Raw genomic sequence first — 25936 nt, forward strand, 5'->3', positions numbered from 1 at the left:
TACGGTTTTTTCGGAGAGCAATTTTATAATTTTTATCAAAATTTATATAAAAGTACATATTCTTTCAGACAAGTATTAAGTATTCACAGCAAAGAAACAAGTAGACAATTATATATGTATATGTATATGTATATGTATAAAAAGATATATGTATAAAAACATCCTTTCTATTTGTAAAAAAATTGGAAATAACCATAAATGGTACATTTATGCAATGGAGTACAGAGAAGAATTAACAATTATGATGAAATGTATATCTGTTCATACAGAAATTATGTAAAAATGCACATTACTATATAGCATGTATAGTCTGATCCTGCTTTTTAAAATACCTTGTAATTATCTGAATGTTTGTAAAGCCACAGCAAAATCCAGAAATCTTTATACCAAAACACTAACAGTTGTTATGTCTGAGATGTAGAATAACACTTTTTCTCTATAGATTTCTGTATCGTCTGAAGGCTTTCACAATAAGTATATAGATATTACAATGAAGCAATACATCTATTTCTACTTTGGGGGAAAAAAAAAAGATTTTTTTCCCATCCCCACCTTAAATATCACAAAAAGGAAAATCTAGTTTCAGAGCAGTCTTACCCCAATCTTCATTAAAATATGTTGCTGTTGTTTTTTTTTTCCTAATTAATCAAGTTCAACTGGTTTTCCCAACAACCCTCTTCAGGCTAGGCATTTCTGGAAGAATTTCGCCTTGGAATTCATCTTTAAAAATTATAATGTAAATAACAACAAGAATGCATAGCTCCTCTGGGAGCTTGGAGATCTCACATGGATTCTTAAGTCAGGCAAGCTATGTGATTGTTGGGTATCTATAAGCTTCCGTCTCCCATGTTCATTTCCACTGGAGGTTGGATAAGGGTAGGGGGTTGAAGGGAGCTTCCCAGACAACAGGAAGTGGATCTTAATAATTTTTTGTGCTGACGCTGAATTAAAAGGCATCTTGGCTATGGCCCAATAATCAGTAAACTGGGGAAATGCAATGCTTGAAGTTGAAGGAGACTGGGAAACAGTGGGCAATGCATACTAACAATCTACTTGGTGACACTTTGTAATACAAAAGCCAGAAATAATTTAGAAATAAATTGAATGCTCCTTGCTTCTACGATATTTGTCTGCTTTATGCTCAGTCTGAGTGATTAGATTATGTGGGTTAACCTCATTAGTTTGAGCTGCTTCTAACCTACTCCCACACGTTAGACATTAGCCATGCAATGCTGCTGGGTATGGGTTGTTTATCTATAAATTGGTCTTTCCCCAGAGTGGAGTGTTTAAAAAAAAAGGCATTCAACCATTTCTACTACTAAACTGTATGATTTTTAAAATTAACTGCAATGTGTTTAGCTAAGCACGAATTTTTTAATTTCCACAAATCATAAGACTTCAACTTTTTTTCAAATAAAAGATATGCTTGACTTTATAAGCAAAGGTCATTAATTCTAACTAATTTGAAGAAAGCCTAGTATGTGTTAGTAACTAATTAAATATATAGAATATTCTGGGCCTTATATTATCATAATTTGTTTCATTTGTATATAAGATACTATATGAGGGACTGCCAATTATAAATCTTCATAGTAGAGCTTTATGGGCAAGTAGTATTCTGAAGTAGAAGGATTCAACAACTTAGCAGAGACGTTCCTTTTATAATGTGTGCTTTATGTTGCCAAATAGTACACTTTATTTTCAAAAATAATGAAAATATGAACCTTTACCTCAATTAGTTTTGATTACTGGTGGTACTCCTTAATTAATGTGGTTTTAATATCATTCTTTTAGCTATGGTCAGTATTTTCATGCCTCTACGTTCTAAAGGAACTACTAATTAGAACAAATTTTATTATAGGTTAATTATTAAACTTTAAATAATTAGAAACAGATTCTTTATAGGATAATATTATGTTGGTTTTGAACTTAGTAAAAATTGTTTAATTGATTTATTAATTCAGCAAATATTTGTGAGCATATTTTGTATCTTAGGAATTGTTCTAGTTACTGATTAAATACTATTTAAACTGGTGTTTATTTTCCCATATTTTTCTCTTTGCTGGAGAAAGCACCAGATATATTTGACTTTTACTGATTTTTCCCACATTTCTTTTACTGCAAGTTTGCCTTTGTGACTGATTTGAAATGCTTGAGTAATGGAAGTCAAAAAGCTGGAAAAATGTAGCAAACTGTTCTAGAAAGCAAAATGCCTCTTCCACATACTTATGCAGATTCTCAGACTATCTATAATGCTAGATATGGTAGCATTGGATGGACTGTATAAATGCTGAGGAGTTAAAATTCATTGTCATAGCCCTTTAAGATTTCCATATCTTTAACACTATTTCCACATACATAACTACATGTTCCCCCCCCCAATAATAATAATACACACTACACATACACAAACACTTAAAAATGGTTAAGGTGGTAAATTTTATGTTATATGTATTTTATCATAATTTTTTAAAACCTATATGTACAATGTAAGAGTAGAAGAAGCAGTAATTAATTATTACTGAGACTCTTTAATCCTTAAGGACAAGAATGACAAGTTGTGATAGTACAATAGGAACAGGCCAATCATATCAGGGGAGTCTGGCATGCACCCAACCTTATGACACGAGTGTGTCACAAACTGAGACAACAGAACTTCAGTCTTCATCCCAAGGCAAGGGCTTAACTTATCACTTCTTATTAGGTCTACCTGTCTCAAGCATGGCATCTTTGATTTATTCTTTAAAAGCAAAACTGAAAGTACACATTCCTTTTATCTTTGTCAGCAGCAATGAAATGCATTCTTAGGAAAAGAAAAATAAGTGTAAAATATGTTGAGTTTAAACGCTTGTGCTTAACATGAGAAATGATTGTATACAAAGAGATAGATCTAGAGAGAGTGGAGTGAGTTATTGTCATTATGATTCCTCTTTAAAAGATGACAAAACTGAGACACAGAGGTTAAATAAACCACTGAAGGTCATAAAGCCAATAAGTGGTACAAACAGGATTCAGTTCATGCTCCTACCATAACCACCTACCACAACACACCCCTTGCCAGAGACAATAGGGTAAATATGTAGAGAAGTAATGGTGCAAGGATTTGGGGTGGAGGGTAGGGCAGGAAGGATTTGCTGTATTTAAGTATCTAAGGGAGAAATATCAAAACAGAAGCTCCTCGAGGACTCGAAATCTTAAGCCCTGGAGCCCACGACTTTGCAAGAGGTCAGCAAGAAGAAATATTGATTTTGAGTCAAGATAAAAGGAGAGTTCAGCCCTCCTCTCAGAGAATGTCAGCATCATTTCTATTCTATAAAATGGAACCCTCCCAGCCTACAGCTTCCATCCTAAAATAGTACATGCTGTTCTCCACATTTGTGTTGTTAACGTATTTTTAACTGTAATGTGAATACACACTTCCCAGCAGAAAAATGAAGGAATGGGACCAAAACGACTTAGGGAAAGGTGCCAAAATTAATTTGCCAGCCATTCAGCAATCAGTCATAGGCAAAGCATTTCCTGAGGCAGCAATTCCTCCTTTGACTGTCACATCAAACTCCAGCTGTTTCAGAAGAGCGCCTAGCAAAGATGCACAGGTGATGTGCTGTGAGTCCTGATTCATCACATACAGAATCTTCAGGGCGAAAAGGGAGCTCGTCTATACTTCTCATGGTCTTATTTATCTACCTTTGATTATCTAATTTTTCATCCAGTCAAGTTCAACCCCCCAAGTAAACGGTTGTACACCAATCCATGGGCTGATGGCTCTACCATCAAAGCTACCTTCAGCTGGAGCTATCAGCTTTGGCTCTAGGGGAAGTAACACCTTCTCGAACCCAGATTCTGTACGTGTTACTAATAGTGGTCAGTAATGGCACCTTTCACATTTTATGCTTTCTCTGATTAGACTGAAACTGTGTTTCTCTAATGCTAACAGCTCAGTGAATGTGAAAAATCAACCATCCTGGCTGGGGTATGTTACAACCATCATGATCTCTGTTCCCAACCAACAGTTTGAAAAGCTGTGTTGATGGCAGCCAAGTAATTTTGCAAAAGTCCATCGCTACCTCTGGAGTCATGTAAATAATTCCAAAGATTATCACATACCAATCTTTGCTTTATTGAAAACATGTACGCTGTTTTAATCCAAATATACATTATATCATGCACATCAAAAATAATAAATTGAAAGGAAATTATAAAAACCAATGACCATTATGTTAATAACTTCAGTAAGAAGAAGTGAGTCATAACATACACACCATCATTACCCAAAACTGGTAGTAGGAGGCTAATCTACAGCAGGTTGTTTTTACATTTATAATTTTTTAAAAATCTATCTAAATTCTTGGTTAATATTCTTCCTCTAAATCATGCAGTTTTAAGTCATAAAAGTACTTAATGAGAATTAATTAGCCATATCTGAATTAATATGTGTACATATTAACTACACAATACACTGTCACTGTTCTCTATAACATGACAGTCTAAAACAGTATGGTGACATAAACTGGCTGACATTTCTTGGATCCCATAAAAACATATTTATTACTATAAAAGAAGAAGAGAACCCACAGAATGAGTCAAGTCCTTGACTAGAATTATAAACATGGAATCAGCATTTACAGGCTCTAGGCTGATGAGTGTTAAGGCTAGTTCCCAAAATGAGTGAGGTCATTGATCTCCGTCCCTCAACAGCACGCTCTGTCATTGGGAAACATCTGATTTAATGTTGCATCTAAGCATCTCTTGCTGGAAAGAATGATGTTAAGGACAATCGAGTGTTGAGAAGAATTTATCATTGGGCTTCCTGGATTCTCTTTCTCCTCTATTTCCTTCTAAGTTCCCATGTTAACAAACTTGCCCCAGTTTTTACCCATGGACATGCGGTTATCGCTCTCTCTCTTCCTTCCTGGCATTAACATTCTTCAGTATAATTACAAACCCTAAAATCAATTCAAAATTAAAAACAAAACATTTGAATCTTGCTAGCTTAGGTCCTTGCAGGTGCAAGAAGAGAGAATGCCTTATTCCCCAGCTTTCTGGGGGTGGAGAAAATTGGTGATAAAGTCGAAACCAAAGGAAAGAGGCAGAAGAGATAGGGAATAAATGGTGTTTTGTACCTTTTCGGGACATATTTCTTTTCTGCATCAAATTGTCTATCAACGCTATACTTCTTGGATGTGGACTTGGGTCAGCTGCCCTTCCGAGAGCAGCGCTGGACTTCAGGGACTTCATAACAATTTGGCATTGCACAATTATGGCCTATTTCAGATTGTATTATCCAGAATGTGAGGATAGGATGAAAGGATCTCAGATTTTTCCACAGGCTTCAGGACAATGTTAATTAAAACAAATTATTTGGGATTTGACGGAATGCCAAATAACTGGTTGCTTCAGCACTGAACGAATAAATAAACAACTCTAAAGATAAATTTCAGGGTGGACTTGAGCCAAATCTCTTATTCCCAGACTAGTGGGCTGCAGACTATCAAATAAGATATCTTCCATCAGACATAATGAAAAAAAAAGAAAATTAGCCCAGATGAGGTATTTAGAGAGAGATTAACAGACCACACCACATGCAAAAACATTGTAATATATGTCATTTCCTCCACTATGTTACCCCAGCCCAGATCATTTCTGAAGAGACGGAGTGCCAGAGGGACTGGGTTGGCAGAAAGAGTGATAAGAGAACTTTTAAAAAGAATTATTATTTAGAAATCATTTAAGAAAGTGTTACCTGAGTAGCTGGAAGTTGGTACATTTTTCAATATGTACGTGGTTTCTCCACTCTCGCCTTATTTTTCTCTCCTATGTAGAAAAGTTGCTTATGTTTAAGAGATGTCAGACCTTCTTAAAGACTGGCCTATTCACTATCTATCCAAATAGGACTTTGGTTTTGCAATCTTGCTAATAGTTAAGAACATCTTCATTTGTGCTTTAAAAAATAAGGTTCTTAAAATACCACTAAAAATAATTCTAACCTGGGTAGTGTGAGCAGAAAGTAAATGTTCTCAAGCAAACGCCTGCCAAGCAATTCTCATGGGGATAATTCTGAGGTGAGAGACCAGCGTTTTGTTTTTACTTCTAATATCCATTCTTTTGCAGACTCAAACTTCTGCAAAATCTAACAGAAATGAATTCCAAAGAAAGGGGAAAAATGAAAAGACAAGACAGACAAAGCACAAGTCCTAAATTTTTATCATTAGATTCAACCGACATAAAGTTAATCTGTCAAATTGCTTTAGATGTTTCTAAGCCTTTACTCCATTTTTCTGTACTTCTCTCTTTGCGGACGAGTAGCTAACAGTTCGCACACCTGCAGCTGTGGTGGTCCCACTCTAAATTTCCCCCAAGTTTCAGTAAAGGAGAATTACTCTCGACTACAATTTTCCAAAGTAAGCGCAACAGAACTCACTAACAGGTATTACCCGGAACATAAGAGAGTGAAGAGGGGGTTCTAGGATGTCCTCTGTTAAAATGTAGGCTATTTTGAAGGCAGAAAATTTTATATGAATCTGCGGTGGCTGGAAAAGTGCATGGTTCAGAGTAGTAGCTCAATAATATTTGTTGAATAAATGAAATAAATTTGAGAAGTACTGGGTTTAACAAGCCAAACTGGAGATTTGTTTTTTTTAGGGCAATGCTTAGAATATTTAACATGTTAATATGAATTTTAAGTCTCCAAGGGGGAAACATTGTATTTAGTCACAGAACTTTTAGTTAAGGAGCAGCTCGTGGAGATGGGCAGTGCTAATCTACAAACTTCACCTCTCTGATACTCCTACCACTTCATTTCCCTTGATCCTTCTTCTGTGAGAAATATATCTCTCTATGGCCATTTTCAGTTGTCAAAATCCAACTCGTCCTAAAAGTTCACATCATGAGCTACCTCATCAGTGAGACCTTTCTTCGTTTCCCCAACTTGATGTATTCTGCCTTGCCTTAATGGGGACACAAATCATGTCCATATCCAGCGAGGCTGGCAGGAGCTGAATGAGATGGTCCATAGAGAATGACTAGAATACTACCCAGCCCAAAGTAAGCGATCAGTACATGTTAGTTATCATGAGCTACCATCATAGTATTTGAGTTGTCTAGCATCTGACAAAAAATGCAATAAAGCAGAACTTGGAACATGAGCTCCTCCCTTACACACTCAACTTTGTATCCTCTAGAACAAGCAATGTGGTACCTTATGAGGTGCTTATAAAAGGTGCTTAATATTTGTTGAATTGAACTGAGCAAGACAAAACTGGAGAAAGAGACCCAAAGAAACAAGTACAATTTTTCCAGGCATCTAATCCAAATGAAGCACTGATAACTTCATAGCATTTAGTGTCGGACCATGAAATGAACCAATTCTGCCTCCAAATGCTGGAAAGTTCTTCATTTCTGGGATCTAATAGGAAGCATGTATAATTGGGTCTTTTTTTAACTTCCTAGAAAACTCTTAACTATGAGCAATGTTTTTCTGGGAAATTTCGGCCTCATCGAACATCCTGGGGTACTTAGCAAGTACCCCATCTTGAGACTTATCGTTTTCTAAATTCAAAATCCAATAATTTGGAAGCGTGGATTTGAAAGACAGAACTCCCAGGGACTAGAATGTCACCATCAATCTAACTGAAGTCCCTCCTGCTGCTAGCTAGGAGTCCCACAGTCACCCCTGCAGGAAGGAGCCCCTTTTTTACCCTGTCTCGTGACTATGCTGTGTTCTCCATGGGACTCTGCCTGCTGTCTTCTCCTTGTCCTCCCTCTTTGGATTCCAGTGTTTCCAGCATTGGAATCAACAACGATGCAACAGAGAACGTACTGAGCCAAGCAAAGACTATATCTGGCAACTCCATTACTTCTAAATTCTAAAACTGAGGCCCCGAACAACTGTTGTTCGTGTGTTTGTTTGTTTGTTTGTTTGTTTGTTTCTAACTAGGAGAAGATGAAAAGAATTAGAAAAGCATTTGAATCAGCACAGGAATTATGAGCTTGCTTTTGATGAGACGAACCACTAGAGTTGCCTGTGCCTTTGCAAAATCTTCAGTATTTTAGACAGTTTGGTGAGAATTCCACTACATCCACTGCTGTTAACACTTGGGATAATTTCTTGCCAGTGGATGCATCTTAGGGCTTACTTAACAAAAGTTTTTTAAGGCTCTGAGTACAGTGCTTCCCAAACTCTGATGTGCATGTGAATCACCGAAGGGTCTTAGTAAAATGCAGTTTCTGGTGCCGTAGTCCTGGGGTAGGGTCTAAGATTCTTCATTTCTGACTAGTTCCTAGAGAACACTGATGCTGCCCAAACATAGACCACACTTTAATTAACAAAGAGCTATTCCTAAAACAGTGAAGAACAGAGGACGTATTCGCCATCTTGCCTTTATGGACCAGAGATTAAGGAGAATCAATCACAGCCAAAGGACTTGAGTTAAAGATGAAAAAGAATGTTTTTCATGAGTATCACTAAATATTTAAGCCATTTACAGAGAGAGCTTGTAGATAATTAAACACAAGGTGGGTATCCAAGTGTTTGGGCTGGTGTGGTAATTAGTCTAAACTATATTTCAGGAATCTAGATGTATCTACTTAGACTCTCTCTATTGATCCAGTGACCCCAATGATAGTTTAGTCTCCATTTCAATGTGGGCTGTGTAAAAAGAGAACAATGACATGGCTATATTTAATTCAATTAAAAATAAAGTTTCAGAAAATGGTCCTATTTGTATCCCTAATTTCTATTCAACTTTCCCATTTAAGGACACAGTGCTGAGTGTGAGGACAAAAACACTTGCCAACTCAGTCCCATTTTAGTGACAGCAGATTCTGGATACTAATGTCTCCTATCGCTGTACAATACAGCCTAATAAAGTCGAGCCAAAGAGACTAGATTTCATTTCAGAGCAAAGGGTTCAGTCGTAAACTTTTGCTTTCTGGCTGAACAGAGCCATTCCAGCCGTAAACATAAATTTTGCTAGTTTTAGGTATCACAGTGATTGGGAAGCCAAATGGGTTATTTGTGAGCCAGGTATCCAAGGCAGAGTCACTCGTGTTATTGTGTATTCACTGTTATATGGAAAATCTCTTGCCAGCTAGAGAATATTTTCACAGGAAGTTAGAAATGACTTCAGAAATTCCTCTCTGCTGCTTCCTAGAGTGGATTTTATGCCTCATCAAAAAGACATTTGGTTCAGAAATTGAGAGTGGGCAGCCTATAAATTGCTGAGGTATTTAGCTGGGCTTAGCAGTTTCCCTTTTTTTTTTTAGGGCCTAATCCTGAGTACAGTAGCAATGTAGAAAGTACTCAAGCACATTCAGGCTCTGGGTTCGAATCCCAGCCTCACAGAGTACTCCTGGGCCAAGCTGTATAACCTCTGCTAGCCTCGATCCCCTCACCTGAAAAATGGTGAAGAAGGCAGTTAGAATTAGGTAATGTATGTAAAGTGCTTAACATAGTGCCTGGCAAATAGCTAGTGCTTGCTGAGTGCTTCCTATGTGTCTGGTGTGCTTGTGGTTTAATCATACTAAAAGATGCCATTTATTGAGTGTGTACCTTGTAGGTGCTCTATAAATGTCAGCTAGCATTTTAAGTGATGAGTGATGATGATGGCAATGGTGGTGGTGATGATGATGGTGATGATGGTAATGATGAAGACATCTCTACTTCTCACACAAAGAAACATAGGCCAGTTAGATGTTGAGCCTGTGAGTCATGGTTTCCTATTGTTTACCTGCTGTAAAAACAGCCTAGAACATCAATGATCATCAAATGATCCTCTGGACTGAAGAGAAAAACTAAGCAGCTTGAGTTTGTCCCCAGAAGATAGCAGTGTTATTTGGAGGTCTTTCCTACCCTCTGCCTTTCCTAGGGGCCATCAAGTTGACTTTAAATAGATACGATGATAAGAGATAGGTTAGGTATTTGAAGGAAATGATGCTCTCCCAAAATAGAAGAAGGGTCGTGTGTGGATAGCACCTTTAATATGATGTAGAAAGACTCAGCCTAGACTTTTGAAAGGAGCCTCGAGTCAGCAAGACCCTGAAGGGTAGACTGGATTAGCTCTTTCTGGTTCTTGGACTTGACTTTCACCCACATCCTTCAATGAGGGTCTCCCTACACTCTGCTCTTATCTCTCATCATTCCTAGCAAATGGCATTGCTCTTTCTCTCCAACCTCACCTCTCAGACTGATTTTGAACTGATACCTGGTACAATCTTGGTCCATAGGATATACATGCTAATAAACTAGTGCTTGTTCTAATATTATTTTTAAAAATCCTTGTTCCACTTGTATTTGAAGGAGATGCTGAGCACTGGGTGGGGAGATAAGAAAGAAGAATGACCCCCTCAGCCTCTAGTGCCCTCAGCAATTCAATCCTGGCCCCAATTTTGCAGACTCCCCTCAGCAAAAGAAAGGTTTGCTGGATTCATCCTTTTTAGAAGGCAAGTTAGAAAACATCTGTTTTAATTTGAACATACCTCTTGGGAGAAGGGAACCCACCCTTCCCATCCCAAATAGCTCACCAAAGCATTCTTTCTAACCACAAACTTTATGCCTCCTGAGAAGAGTTCTGGAAGGCACACTTTTCTCCTTCTTGTTTCATCTCTAGGAACATTTTAGCACTTGTTCCCAGGAAACTGCCAGGCTGACTCTCCTCCTGTAATTGGTATGAAATAAGAAAGAGAGGACTAGTAATGATCCTGTATGGGCAGAGAGAGGTCTCTCTGTCCCTATGCTCGCCAGTCCCATGAGCAAGTTCAAGTCGATAGTATATTTCAATCCTCCAGGCAGGATCTGGGAGGTTGCCGCTCTCTCTGAATTCTCCACAGGTAACTCATTCCACCATACAGCCCTTCTCCTTCTAGTCCTTGCCATGGCAGGGCTCTGTCTCGGCCAAGGCTGCATTTGCTAGTTAGACTTTCATTATGTATGAGAAAGAATAGTCAGAGAATCTACATTCACTGCAGAGGCATGTGAAAAGCCAGACAGGTACACCCAGTCTTCACTTACACATGCAGATGACATCTTCTAGCTCAGGGGGAGGGAGGATATTGAAAGAGGTCGAAGGAGTTAAAGGAACCAGTATCATTTAGGTTGATGAACAATACAGCTGCCCTAGAAAATGTATTCACGCAGAAAATTCTGGTATGTCTATCTCACCCCAAAGAGCTGCAGGGACCTCCCCCAACATTAGTTGTTTAAAAGGATGTTGAGAAAACAAAACTGTAAGCAACATAGGGAGAGGGATGCCTTTATGCCACCCTAGAGGATGGTTTTATATATATTAGGTTTGTCCCTCTATCTTCTCCCATCAGTGACCCAATCCTAACCCGGCCTCAAGTCTCGTCACAAATAAAAAACCAAACAGTATCACCCTTAAGAAGTAAGAAGGGGATTAGGTGCTTTCACGTACTGGTAATCTTTCCAACAATCCTCCAGGCTCTTCCATTTTTTAGAGTGGGTGAATATAAAGCTCAGAAAGGTTGAGTGAGTAGTCCAAGGTCTTGTAATGTGTCATGTCCTAAATCAGTCTTACAACTCTCCCCCTACCCTATCCTTCTGTCCGGTGCACAACTACACTGCACTCACACTTCACCAGTGAGGGAGAACAGGGAGGGTGAGGGCTGTGCTTGGTGAAACTGGATAACACAATGGTCCGCGGGTTTATCTGGATAGGGAAATACCTTCCAAGATCTTCAGGTGACCAAGACTAAAGCTAACCCGATTTCTGAAAAACACCAGATATTCCTCTTTCATTGCTTCTTTCCTTACTAGCCTATTCAAGAAGAAAAAATATCACACCACTGACAGAAATGTCCTTTTCACTACCTAACTTTAGCTAAAATAAGAGATCAACAGAAACTCCTTAAGAAATGATACTTATTTTGTCACAGTCTAGGAAAAGAAGAAACAGATTAAATTCATTGTCTTGAAGAGCAAAGCCATATATATGGAGCCTAGGATTAAATACAGACTTCTATCATCAGTGACAACAAAGAGTTTTTGCACACCAAGGTCAGTGGGCACGGAGGTATATGTTACTTCTGAATGCGCAGAGATAACCCACCTACTGACATGGTATGGGAAAAGGGAGGAAACGATATCTCTCACTCATGCATGTCAATTAATGCTATCCATTCTCAACCTACTTCTCATCCCCTAGTGTACACAAAGCACAGAGTCTAGACAGGGCACCTGTATTTCTTTGAACTTGAAACCCTAATCAGTGGGACTGCATCACTCTTGTTACTCTGAAATACATGTGGCAGTTAATGATAAAAACAATGAAAATTATACCCAGTAGAAAGATTTTATTGCATGCCATTCTTCAAGATGACAGATGGATGCCTAAATTTATCTCAATGTCATTTTACTGGTGTCTCAAAGTTTCTCTAAATCAGCCAAATGAGTATAAACTTAAAACGGCCACCTCACATTGTTCTACCAGGAGATGTGCTGGATTCCACTATAATACAGCCTTGCCACATTATATTATTCATAGCTTCTGATTAAAAAAGGTGGATTACCTCAAACTCACCCCAAAGAGAATGATTACTGAATATGCTGGGTTTATGATTCTGGATAAGATGGAGTAAGTATACTCCACCCTGTATCTTCCACAGAATGCAGCTATTAAACCTGGACAGTATGTATGGAATAGCTGTTTAAAGACCCTGAGAAGAAAATAGCAGCAGGTAGATTATGGGAAATGACCAGAATGGGAAGTACCACCAAATCAGCAGTGAGTTTATCATCGTTTTTCTTCGGGTGTCCTCTGGCCTGCTCTCAAGGCAGCCCAGAACCTGTAAGTGAGCACCAGGATGTGGACAGAGAAAGCTCTAAGAAAACCTCTCATTCTGGCTCCAAGAGCAGCAGAGAGAATTCCTACAGCCAGAATGGGGGAAATCATTATTTTTCTTTTTTTCCAACTCTTTTCTTACACTCCTGCTCCCAAGTCATGTGGTATGGTAGCAGTAGGAGCAGTGGCAATGGGAGCTGAAGGAGATTAAAGGAAGTAGGAGATCCTTCTCTAGCTGGAGGATCTGAGGTCCCAAGAGAGTGCGGCAAAGCTCTGTTGTTGTCTCTCTTTGTCTTCTACTGGTTGGCCCCAGACAAGGACACAGTCACAGGAACAGCAAAGCTGGGCAACTAAAGCCTCAGCTTTCTGGTCAGAAGATCAAAAAAGAAGGCCCCATGGAAGCTGAAAGTTTCCTGGTGATCACAGAGAAAGAAGACTGGGGAAAGTAGCCCCTTACAATTTTTTATGAATTCACGGGTTCACCCTGAGCTGTGCACTGATGGAACTGACCCTATATAGATTTTTATAACTAAACTATAACACAGACTATGGTCCAGTCTGAGACTGATATGGGACAGATCCAAATAGAATGTCAATGCTTTGAAAACTAACTTTGACATCACAAGCCATAGAAGCTTGGTCAGAACTTGCAGCCTAAAATTAAACAGGTCGATTTCATGCCAAAATAAAACTATAAAAATCTTTGTAGATTTAAACAAGATTCAGAGTTGTTTAATAAAATAATAAAAATGTTCAGTATATAATAAAAAATAACTTGGCATATGAATAACCAGAAAAATCTCAAATTGCATCCAATGCCTCGATGGCACAGATATTAGAATTATCTAACAAGGGCCCTAAAGCAGCTATTATAAAAATATTTCAATAACTAAGTGAGAACGCTTTTATAAAAAACTGAATGACAGAAAGCCTTAGTAGTGAAACAAGATAAAAAGAAGAATCATATGGAAATTCTAGAATTAAAAAATACAATAACTAACACTCTCTAGATGGGCTCAATAGCAAAATGGAGATGACAGAGAAAAGAATCAATGAACTCGAAGTTAGATCAATTTAAATAATGCAATTTGAGAAACAGAGAGAAAAATGATTGAAAAATTACATAGAGCCTTAGGTCTTGTGGTATATTAGAAAAAGCTCCAACATTTGTGTTATAGGAATCTCAGAAAAGGAACAGAAAGAGTATGATGAAGAAACAATATTGAAGAAATAATGAACGAAAACTTTCCAAATTCCACCAAAGACAAAACTAAAGAGTCAAGAATCTCAGCCCAACAGAATAAACCCCCCAAAATAATACTCAAACAAGCAGATAACAGAAAACTGAAGAAAAGAAGAAAATCTTAAAAGTAACCAGAGAAAAGTGACTCATTACTTATAGGTTAACGACAATTCAAATGACTATGGATTTCTCATCAGAAACAACGAAGGCAAGAAGGAAGTGAAATAACATTTTTAAAGTACTGAAAGAAAAAATTTGTCAACCTAGAATTCTGTAGCTACCGAAAATGTCCTTCATGAATGAAATAAAATAAAGACATTCTCGGATGAAGGAAAATAGTATTTGTTACCAAAAGACTGCTGTAAAAAAACTACTAAAGGAAGTTGTTCAGACAGAATAGAAATGATACCAAAGAGAAAGTTGAGACATCAAAATAAAGAGAGAACAGAAATTGGAAATAACAGAATAAATATAAAATATGTAATTCTATTGAGTTCTTTAAAATATGTTTGGTAGCTGAAAGCAAAAAAATAATATTTTCTCATGGGGTTTTCAGTGTATGTAGACATAATACATAACACAAATACAACAAAAAAATTGGGAGGGTAAAGAGACCTATAGATTAGTAAGATTTCTATATTACCCTTACGGAGGTAAATAATTGATCTAAGTAGACTTGAAAAGTTAAGTGTGTACATTGCAATAAGTTAAAAGACTGTATAAAGATATATAATAAACACTATAGATAAAGTAAAATACTAAAAATGTTCAGAATAACCTAAAAGAAGAAAGTAAAATGGAAAGAGGAAAATGAAAACAGGAAATACACAGTAAACAACAAAATATTAGATCTAAATCCAAACATATCAATAATTATATTATAGATAAAAAGTCTAACATACCTTTTACTAGAGATACATGGAATGGATACTTTTTAAGTAATCTCATTTTAAGCTGTCCAAAAAGAAATCATTTATAATTTAAAAATATAGCTTGGTTCAAACAAAAAACAATGAGAAAAGATATATATATTTTCTATGAAATCATTACTCAAAAGGAAAGTTTAAATAGGTCTATCTACATCAGGTATGAAGTGTACTAGATGTCAGAACAAAGAAAATAACCAAGGACGTTAGGGACAATATAAAACGATAAAAAGGTCAATTCACCAAGAAAATGCAACAGTCCAAATGTATATATACTTAACAGAGTTTCAAAATACACAATACAAAATCTGATAGAACTAAAACAGAGAAATACACATTTATAGTTAGACTTCAATACTCCTCTCATTATAATATATAGAACTAGCAAAATAAAATCAGCAAGAGTATAGAAGAACTGACAACGCCATCAACCAACTAGCTCTAATTGACATTTACAGAATACTCTATCCACAATAGAGAATATACATTCTTTCTAAGCTCACATGGAACATTCATCAAGACATATCACATATAACACTCTTTAACGAATTTAAAAGAATTGAAATCATACAATGTAGGTTCTCTAACCATAATGGAGTCAGATCGCAAATTAATAATAGAGAAATAAAAGAAATATCTCCATTATTTTTAATTAAGCAGCAAACATATGATAGTCCATGGGTCAAAGAAAATGTCTCAAGCAAATTGTAAAGTTATTTTTAATTGAATGAAAAATTTGTGGAATGCAGCTATAGCAGTGCTTAGAAGAAAATATATAGCATTAAATGCTTATACTGAAAAAGAAGTCTCACATCAATAAGCTTAGCTTCATCTCAAGAAGCTAGAAGGGAAGAGTAAAATACACCCAAAGCATGCAGAAAGAAAATAGGAAAATAAAGAAAATAAAGAAACCAAAAGCAGATTCTTTAAAAAGATCAGCAAAATTTACATAAAAAAAAAGACGACCCAAAACACAAAATTAAGAATGATAGAGAGGTTATCACTACTGACTATGCAGATATTAAATAAACAATAATGGAAAATCATGAACAACTCTATGTACAGAAATTGAGCAACTCAGTTAAATTAGACTAATTCCTCAAAAACTTTAAACTGCCACAACTCATCCAAGGTTACAGAAATAATCTGAACTGATCTATATCTATTAAAGAAATTGAATTCATCTTTAAAAACCTTTGGAAAAAGAAATTCAGGCCCAGATGGTTTTATCAGTGAATTCTACTCATTTAAAGAAGAAAAGTAACACCAATTCTATACAACCCTTCCAGAAAATAGAAGGAAGGGAAAGATTTCTCAACTCATTTTATGAAGCCAACATTACCCTGCTCCTAAAACCAGACAAAGACAGTATAAGAAAGCTATAGAACGATATTCACTCACAAACATATACACAAAAAAAACTTCATAAAAATATTAGCAAATCAAATCCAGCCATATATGTCAACCACAGTAAGACCAAGTGAAGTTTATCTTGGACTGCAGAGTGACTGGTTCAATATTCTCAAATCAGTTCATGTAATCCACCACATTAACTATCTCAAGAAGAAAAATAACATGATAATATCACTTGATGCATGAAAAGCATTTAATAAAATTCAACATCCATTTATGATAAAAAAAATTCTCATCAAATTATTAACAGGAAAGAACTTCCTCCATTTCAAAAGAAGGGCATCTACAAAACACCTACAGATAACATTATGCTTAGTGGTGAAACACTCTATTTGTGTCCCCTTAAGAGTGGGGACAAATCGAAGATGTCCTCTCTCACTCTTCTTATTAAACATCCTGCAAGAAGTGCTAGCCAGTGCAATATGTTTGCAGGATACAAGGTCAACGTACAAAAATAATGTGTATTTTTATGTATCACCAATGAATAACTGGAAATGGAATTTTTTAAAGATGCCATTAACAATAGCTCCCTAAAGTATAATAATCTTGTATAAATCTAACAAAAATGTACATAATCTGTTTGTTGAAAAATACAGAACACTAATGAAGGAAGTTAAAGATTATCTAAATAAATAGAGAGGCCAAATTCATAGACTGGAATCCATATTCACAGAAGCCAGTGTGGACCCAAATTGGTCTATAGGTTGAATGCAATTCCAATCAAAATACCAGTAGGATTTTTTATGGATATAGACAAGCTGACCCTAAAATTCATATGAAAAGGCAAAAAACAGTTTTGAAAAAAAATGCCAATTTTAAGCCACAGAGGATTATTCCCAGACCTTGAAACCTAGGGGAATTTGATTAGATTTTGAAGGTACTTGGGGTTAGTAGGTCCTTGCTCCCTTGCATTTTCTTTCCTTGGGAATGGGGATGCCTATAACTACGATTCATTTTGGAGGCAGAATACTCGTTTTCTAGTTTTACAGATACACAGAGGGAAGGAATTTTGCTCCAGGATTAATTACACCCAGAGTCTTACCCATAACTGATTTAGATGATGAAATGTGAGACTTTTGAGTTGATATTTGGATGAGATTTTGAACTTGAATTAGTGCTGCAGGATTGAGACTTTTAAGGATGTTAAAACAGGGTGAATATATTTTCCATGTGGGATAGATATATGGATCTTTGTGGGCTAGAAAACAGACTATGATAGGCTAAACAATTGCCTCCGGAGATACCCGCACCTTAATGATTGGAAACTGTGAACGTTACCTTATATGAGAAAAGGGAGTTTGCAGATGTGATGTCACTTAAGGATTTGGGGATGTGGATTATTCTGTTCAGGCAAACATTGTTTTACTGTGCTTTGCTTTACTGTGCTTCGTAGGTATTGCACTTTTTACAAATAGAAGGGAAGAACTTCCACCAGCAAAAAGATTATGACTCACTTTATTGAAATACTGTATTAGGATGGTCTGAAACCAAACATGCAATATCTCTGAGGTATGCCTGTATTACCCATGAGGGCCCAAATTATAATCTCATGTGTTCTTATAAGAAGAGAACAGGTGGAGATTTGACTAAAGAAGAGGAAATACAAGATGTGACATTGGAAGCAAAAGGTTAGAGTGAAGTGAGGAAGGAGACATGAGCCAAGGAATACAGGCGGCCTCCATAAGCGAGGATATGTAAGGGATCAGATGCTCCTGTAGAGCCTCCAGAAGGAACCAGATTTTTCAACTCCTCGACTTTAGTGCAATGAAACTGATTTCAGACTTTTGGTCTCCAGGAAAGGAAGAGAAAAAAATTGTGCTCTTTTAAGCAACTAAGTGTGATAATGTATTATAGCAACCATGGGAAATTAATGTATATGGTTTTATTTCTCTTGGGTAGATACCTATGAGTAAAATTTTTGAGTCATATAGATACAATATATTTAACGTTTTCAGAAAACCTCCAAAGTTTTCAAAATTAAGAACTTTAATTCAGGAAAGACAGCATCAAGTAAATAAAAACACTATAGACTAGAAGAAAATATTTACAAATCCCATATCCAACAAGATATCCAGAATATACAAGGAACTCTTAAACTCAATAGTAAAAACCAAACAGCCCAATTAAAATATGGGTCAAACGCTAATCACACTAAATGCTGGTGAGGATATGTAGCAAAAGACACTCATTCATTGCCGGTGGGACTGCAAATAAGCACAGCCACTCAGGAAGACAGTTTGGCAGTTTCTTACAAAACTGAGCATACTCTTACCACATGATCCAGCAATAAAACTCCCAAAGGATTTGAAAACATACATCCATACAAAACCTGCAGATGGATGTTTATAGCAGCTTTATTAATAACTGCCCAAATGTAGAAGCAACTAAGATGTCCTTAAATCGGTGAATGGATAAACTCTGGTACATCCGGACTTTGGAGTATCATTAAATGCTAAAAAGAAATGAGCTATCAAGCCATGAAAAGACATGGAAGAACCTTTTGAAAAGCATATTACTAAGTGAAAGAAACCAAACTGAAAAGGCTACATACAATATGATTCCAACTACGATATTCTAGAAAAGGCAGAACTATGGAGACAGTAAAAATATCAGTGTTTGCCAGGGATTGTCGGGGGAAAGTTGCATCAACTGTAACAAATGCACTCTGGTGGAAGATGTTGATGGTGGGAGAGGCTGTGCAGGTGTGGGGGCTTCAGGCATCTGGGAATCTTTTTACCTCCACTCAATTTTCCTGGGAGCCTAAAACTGCTTTAAAATATAAAGCCTGTGGGGGGAAAAAAAATGCACCATATGCCTCACAAAAAAAGGATACACAGATGACAAATTAACATATAATGAGATGCTCGACATCATTAACCTTTAGGGAAATACATATTAAACCACAAGAAGATACCACTCCACACCCATTAGAAGAGCTAAAATTAAAAATGTTGACAATACCAAGTGTTGCCGGGGATATAGAACAAAAAGAACTCTCATACGTTGCTGATGGGAATGAAAAATGATACAGCATTCCAAAAAACACTTAGGTAGTTTCTTTTAAAGTTAAACATGTGCTTACCCTACAATCCAACAATTCTACTTCTAGGTATTTGCCCTAGAGAAATTAAAACATGCCCATACAAACTTCTATACAAATGTTTTTATCATTTCTATTCATAATCATCCCAAACTGGAAGCAATCTAAATACCATTAAATGAAGGAATCAGTAAACAAACTGTGACACATCCATAAAATGCCATAATATTTAGCAATAGAAAGGACTGAAATATTGACACACAATAACCTGGATGAATCTCAAGGGAATATACTGAATGAAAAAAAGGCAGTCTCAAAGGTTACATACTATATGGTTCCATTTACAAGACATTCCAAAAAGACGAAACTATACTAAGAGTAAATCAGTGACTGTAATGGGTTAGGGAACCTAGGGGTGAGTAGAGGGTATGATTGCAAAGTAAGAGCATGAAGGAATTTTGGGGGTTTTGAAACTGTTCTGTTTCCTGATTCTAATAGTAGTTACATGACTACATATGTGTTAAAATACATACAACTTTGTACACATACAAATCAATTTTACTGTAAGGTACTGTAAAAAAAAGTAAAGTTAAAGGAGATTTCTAGACAATTAAAATTACTTCTGAATCTCAGTGGGATCACATCCTTTAAGCATTTTCCTAGAATGGAAAATGGCCGGAAGAAATGACAGGTAAATACAACTGGATTTCTCTACTAATCTCGAGGACATCAATTCAATGCCCCACCACCTGTGCCCAAATTGTTTGAGTTACTAGAATACTTTTATTATAGTTAGAAAGGGCCTGCAAGGATTAAGGGTCGATTTCCCTTTCCCCTTAGAAATGTTCCTTTCTTCCTTTGATCGGCACTGTTTAACCCTTCTGGATATCACTCTTTCTTTACTGATACCTCCCTGCATTGGAAATCCACCACCCTGCACCCTGACCCACTAGTTCCTTCCTTCAGATGGTTGAGACAAAGCTTTTCAGCTTTTTTACATTACCCTTCATTAAATAGGTCATCGTTTCCCTCCACCACTCAGTGGTAACACTTGACTGGAGCAACAGATTCTCCCAAATGACAAGGCATTATGATCTAGGGAAGACAGCCGTGCTTTGGTCTTTTGCAGACTACGGCACCATGAAAGGAATGGGCCAGACATACATATTTCCTACCTTTGAAAAATATCTTAATTTTTATATCACATCGTTTGGCATGATTGGGTAAACCGTAGGACACTACTTTTACAAATATAGCAAAGCGATGTCTATTCTTAGAAGCTATTGATTTGAATACGAAACCAAGCAGTGTTTATATCTGAGACATTCCTCTAGGGGAAGTAATGTGTAATAGTGGGGAAAGCACCGAGCTAAGAACCCAATGATTTCATGAAGTTCTGGCCTTCGTACTACCGTTTCCCACACAGATGTTTAATCAGTAGTCAGTCATCTTCCTATTTCTTCCTACTCGACAGGTAAGGAAGGGTCCGAAATGCCAGCTACTTTGCATTAGGCACATTTCCCAAATTATATTCAATAAAATGCTGTGTATCTGGTCAATAAAAAATTTAAGTAAAAATGTATATCATAGAAACTGTGAAGTGATATGCAAACTTACGGTGCTATTATAATTTTATAGGTCTTAACAAAATACCCCCTGTATCAAATCAATGTTGGTTCCTTGCTTTCCAACCCCTAGATATGCAGAATAGTCACCTGGAAGGAACTCAAAGCTTCCTCGTCATTGTTCTAGGCAGAGATTTACACTTGCTATCCTTTAGGAAAGGAATAACCAAGAGATTTAATAAGGAAATCTGAGATTTTGTTCCTAACAGTTTAACTGCATTTTGAGATTTTTGCTTGAAAAATCACAGATGGTGGGTGGTTCCCACAAAACCTAACTTAGAAAATTGGAAGGCAGGGTGGGAAGGCCAGGAGGACTCAGCCTGTGGATGCCCAGGTGTACTAAGAAATGTAAACCATTAATTGAAGGCCATAACTCTGAAAGATCTCGTTTTGATGTTAGAGCAGAGAGAGACTTGGTCAAGAGGGCCTTATTTCACAAGAATGACAACATCCTGCCAGTTGATAAGGACCAGGGTGAGTGGCAGCTTCTCCTGGATTTCCCGTTGAGCCCTGGCCATTGCAGCTTCTGTGGATCTGTCCTCACTGGGCATAGGGCTGTGTTTGTATGTTATGTAATCTTTCTGTGCTGCCTTCCCCTTTGTTCAGTCCATGCCAAGAGCTAAATAAAAGAATCCATATGTGATTACAGCTATACAACCAAAAGGAAAATATTAGATGAAAATATAACATTTTGGGGTTTCTAAGTTTGTTTTACCTTTAATGCTAGGCAGACAGTTTACACAAATCATTTTGCTGCAAAGTAAAGAATAATGAGTTAAATGTGTTCCCTGTCACCATCAATCATGTACGTTTGCCTTTGATTGACCAAACATATAAGACACATGAAATGACTTTCTAATCATGTTGGAGGGAGGGAGGGAGAAGGGGAGAAGATGGGGAGGAGAAGTTTCAACCTTTCTTTTTTTAATTCAGAAATTCCATTGACATTTTCTGGCAAACTTCTAACATGCTGTATGGGCTTCTCTCTGCTAATAATGTTTGCCTTGAGAATTTGTAAAGGTCTGAGAACTCTTTAATTCAATGTTCTAGAAATTACAAGAGCCAGAGGGGAACAGAATCCCTGTTAATAGTTCATGGATTAATTCTCTCTTCATTTGAAATCATTTTCAGGAAAGTTGCTATGCTTTCAGGTGGGCATTAGTCATCTTGGGGAGGCAGGCAGAGCCGCTGGTCTAAGGAGATTCAAGTAGGAAGGAAAAAAGAGGCACAATGATATTGACCCAAACGGGGTACTGAGGTTTAGCAAATTCATTTCAATTCATGGCTGTTTATTTTGATTTGCGAATTTAAACAACACACTGACTGGATTTTCTGGTCGTCGAAATGGTTTATAACCAAATCTAACCAGCCTCCATGCATCCTCGCCAAGAATTATAAAGCTTTGAATTTCCAGTTTCTATATGGAGTCAAAGCTCTTTAATTTGGCAAGGGAACCACATACAGTAGCAAAAGTTTTCAGCACCCAAATCACCCCAAACTGTAAGTTGCTGGTTCTGGCCCACCCAGCTGTCTGTATTAAAGACAGGTTAGGCTATGCTGATGCCATTTTATTCCTTCATTTATCTAACTTGCATTTATTGAGGCTCTGTTATGACTCGGGTGCTGTTCTAGGCACTGGGGATTCAGCAAGCAAACCTAGGCTTTATAATGCTTACAATGTCTCAGGGAAAAGAGGTAATAACAAAACATGCCATGGAGAAAGACAAAGCTGGAGAGTAGATAAGGATTTGGATAAATGGGGTGTGGAGGAGAAAGTGATGCATATTTTAAAAATGTAATTCTGATATCTTTTTGCATGGAAACTTTACTCACCCCAGGAAGCCAAGGAGAACATCTAGACCCTTCCTAGAGGATATGGTGAATTAGCGCATCTACTCCCTGTAGGAGCCTTCAGAAGCCCCAAAGAAATTTGAGCTCAGTCACTTTCTTCTTGATTTTCCTGTATTTTCCAGGAAAACTGCAAATGAAGCACTCCCTTATTAGAGATATGCCATCTTCATAGACTGGAGAACTCAATATTGTGGAGATGTCAATTTTCTCCCAAGAGAGCTCAGAAACAGACCCACACATACGCTGTCATCTGGCATTAAAAACAAAACAAAACAAAACAAAACAAAACAAACAAAAATACCGGCTCCTGGGGTACTGATAAAGTACTATTTCTTAATCTGGGTCCTGGTTACATGGGAGTGTTGGTTTTGTGAATACTTAAAAAGCTGTCCATTTATTAAATGCACACTTTTATGTTTGCATCTTATACTTCAGTTAAAAGTTTGTTTTTAATGCCTTTTTAAAAATGCAATTCTAATGTTTTAGAGAAAGGTCTCACTGAGAAATTAACACTGAGCAAAGACATGAGGATTCGATGGAGGGAAACCAAGCAAGCTACCCCTAGGGGAGGAACATTCCACCCAGAGGGAATAGCAAACACAGCTCCCCTAGACCAGACAGAAGGAGTATAGCTGACATAAGAAGCAGAAGAGCACTTAGAAGGTGAGGCTGGTGAGGTCACAGAAACCTGACTGCTTAGGACATATAGACGTTTGTAAGGACTTTATTCTGGGAAGATGAGATGCCATGGAGAGATTTATGCAGGGAGTGACAGGATTGGATTGATGCTTCAGAAGAATTGTTCTGGATGCTTTATTGAAGACAGACAGAAGGGAAGGGAGGGATAAGATCAGAGCACGGAGATCAGTTAGATAGCTGGTGGAATATTCTAGGAGATAAGAGGATGGTGGTTTGGAACTGATAGTAAGAATAGAAGTGGTGAGAAGTGCTCAGATGCTGGGCATATTTTGAAGGTTGAACCAAGATGATTTCCTGCTGAGCTGAATGTGGTACACAAGAAAAAGAAGGGTGTCAAAAATGACTCCAAAGTTTTTCGTCTAAGCAGTGGGAAGGATGGCATTGCCAACAGTGCGATGGGAGAATGGGTTTATGGTCAAAGAACAGAAATTCTATTCCGAATATGTTAAGTCTGAGATGAGATGAGACATTCAAGAGATGTTGAATAGCAGTTGAACATATGATGCTGGGTTTAGGGGAGAGGTTCTGGATGAAGATGCCAATGTAGGTGTCATCTATGTATCTAGAGGCTGTGAGAATGAGATTGCGAAGGAATTGAGTACAGCTGTATTGGGAGCCACTCTCCCCCGGTTGAGGGATATCTGCAGAAGTCCACTGTCAGGACACTATCCGTGATTAGGGTGACACTGTCCATGGGTATAAAATATGCAACAGCTTTCATCTCACTATCTAATTCACACTGCATGTGTTTACTTTGCCAGACAAACCTTCTACCCTGGCACCGTTAGTGTTCCCTCCTGGAAGTAGAAAGCCACCTTGATATCAGCCTTATCAGTTTGAGCCCTGGCCATAAATCCTGTCACTCACCTCTTCCACTCTACACAGAGTTGAGACCTGCTTCTAGTTCGCTTCCCTCACCTGGATGAACACCTCTGGTCTGCAGAGCTTATACTCACCAGCCAATAAAAATTGCTTGTTGTCTCCCACAAGCACCTACCTAAGGCAATTAACTTTACCCCCTCTACCCCCAAATACAACAGTGTGATGTCAATTCATTCTTGGAAGTCTAATTAATTCCCCCACCTACAGGATGGGGCAAAACCCACAGGATGGGGCTGTGCAAACATGTGCCCATGTACCCCAATCCAAATAGAAACTTCCTGAAACTTATCAGTGCCTCCTGGCCATAAGGATGACAGGCTGATTAGCACACTGCCTAGAATATGGTAAATGCCCAGAGAATCTCTATTGATTCAGTACTTTCCATAACATAAACTACAGAAAGTTAAGATTTGTGCTAAGATGACGGCACTAGCTAAGGTCCCCTCTTATCATTGATCATATTTCCTCTTGGTTTACCCAATGATGAATGTGGAACCAATTTGCTTGGGTTCAAACGACTGAGTTTATCATTCCAATTTTATGTCCTCATGCAGGTTGCTGAAATTCTCTCAACCCACAGTGTCTGCCACTGTAAAGTGAGGTTAATAATAGTACCAAGTTTGGATAGGGTCATTGCAAGAATTAAATGAGATAATGCATATAAAGTACTTAGCATAGAGCTTCACACATAGTTAGTTAGGGCCTAGTATATTTCAGCTATTATTAAAGATTCTAATAGCTCCTAAACCATGTTTTTTATACACGCATATATACAAATACATATGCACATAAACATAACCCAAAATCAAGGTATTAAAAATGATTCCCTTGGCTACAATTATTGTTAAGATAATGTATTCTTGAAAGTTCATCTCAACATGGTAATAATACTGAACAAATGGTTTTTATGTTCAGTAAAGTCCACCTCAGCCAAGATACAATCGGAATAACATGGGCCTGCTGTCTCCAGTACTTCTTTATTCACAAGTAGAAAATGCACTTGAGAAGACACTGTGGTGACCAATATTAAGTAATATCTCACCCACAATTACAAATCTTATAAAATAGGGAAAAAAATTTAAAAGTACATCGCATATTTTCTCCATTTGCATAACTGATTTATTCAACCAAGAAATAATTATGGAATGCATGCCATTTTCCAGGCTGTGTGTATATGTGTATAAAATGGTAGATGAGCAGAGGTAAAATAGTTGGCAATAGTGAGGATTTAAATGTGCTCATTTTGAAGACTTAGTGTAGACTGAAAAGAAATTTTAAGAATTAATCACACTCTAAACACATACAACACTCACAAACACAATTTATCATGTCCAAGGACAGGTAATCCTAGTAAGAATAACAGCACAATTCACAAAAACAGCAGGTCAAGCCCCAACTTGAAATTAGACACGTTGGGGAGAAAGTTAAGTATTACATGGTAAGATTCTAAAACCAAACCA

At 37.3% G+C, this 25936-nt stretch overlaps 1 protein-coding gene across 13 annotated transcripts in view; it reads right to left on the minus strand.

The window, feature by feature from the left end:
* The window catches only part of KCNMA1 (potassium calcium-activated channel subfamily M alpha 1), a 686119-nt gene that overhangs the window by 157492 nt on the left and 502691 nt on the right, over nt 1-25936 (minus strand). The gene's annotated exons all lie outside the window — the stretch shown is intronic.

This window comes from Pteropus medius, unplaced genomic scaffold (assembly GCF_902729225.1).
Source record: "Pteropus medius unplaced genomic scaffold, Ma_sr-lr_union100, whole genome shotgun sequence".
In the NCBI taxonomy this organism is placed as follows: domain Eukaryota; kingdom Metazoa; phylum Chordata; class Mammalia; order Chiroptera; family Pteropodidae; genus Pteropus; species Pteropus medius.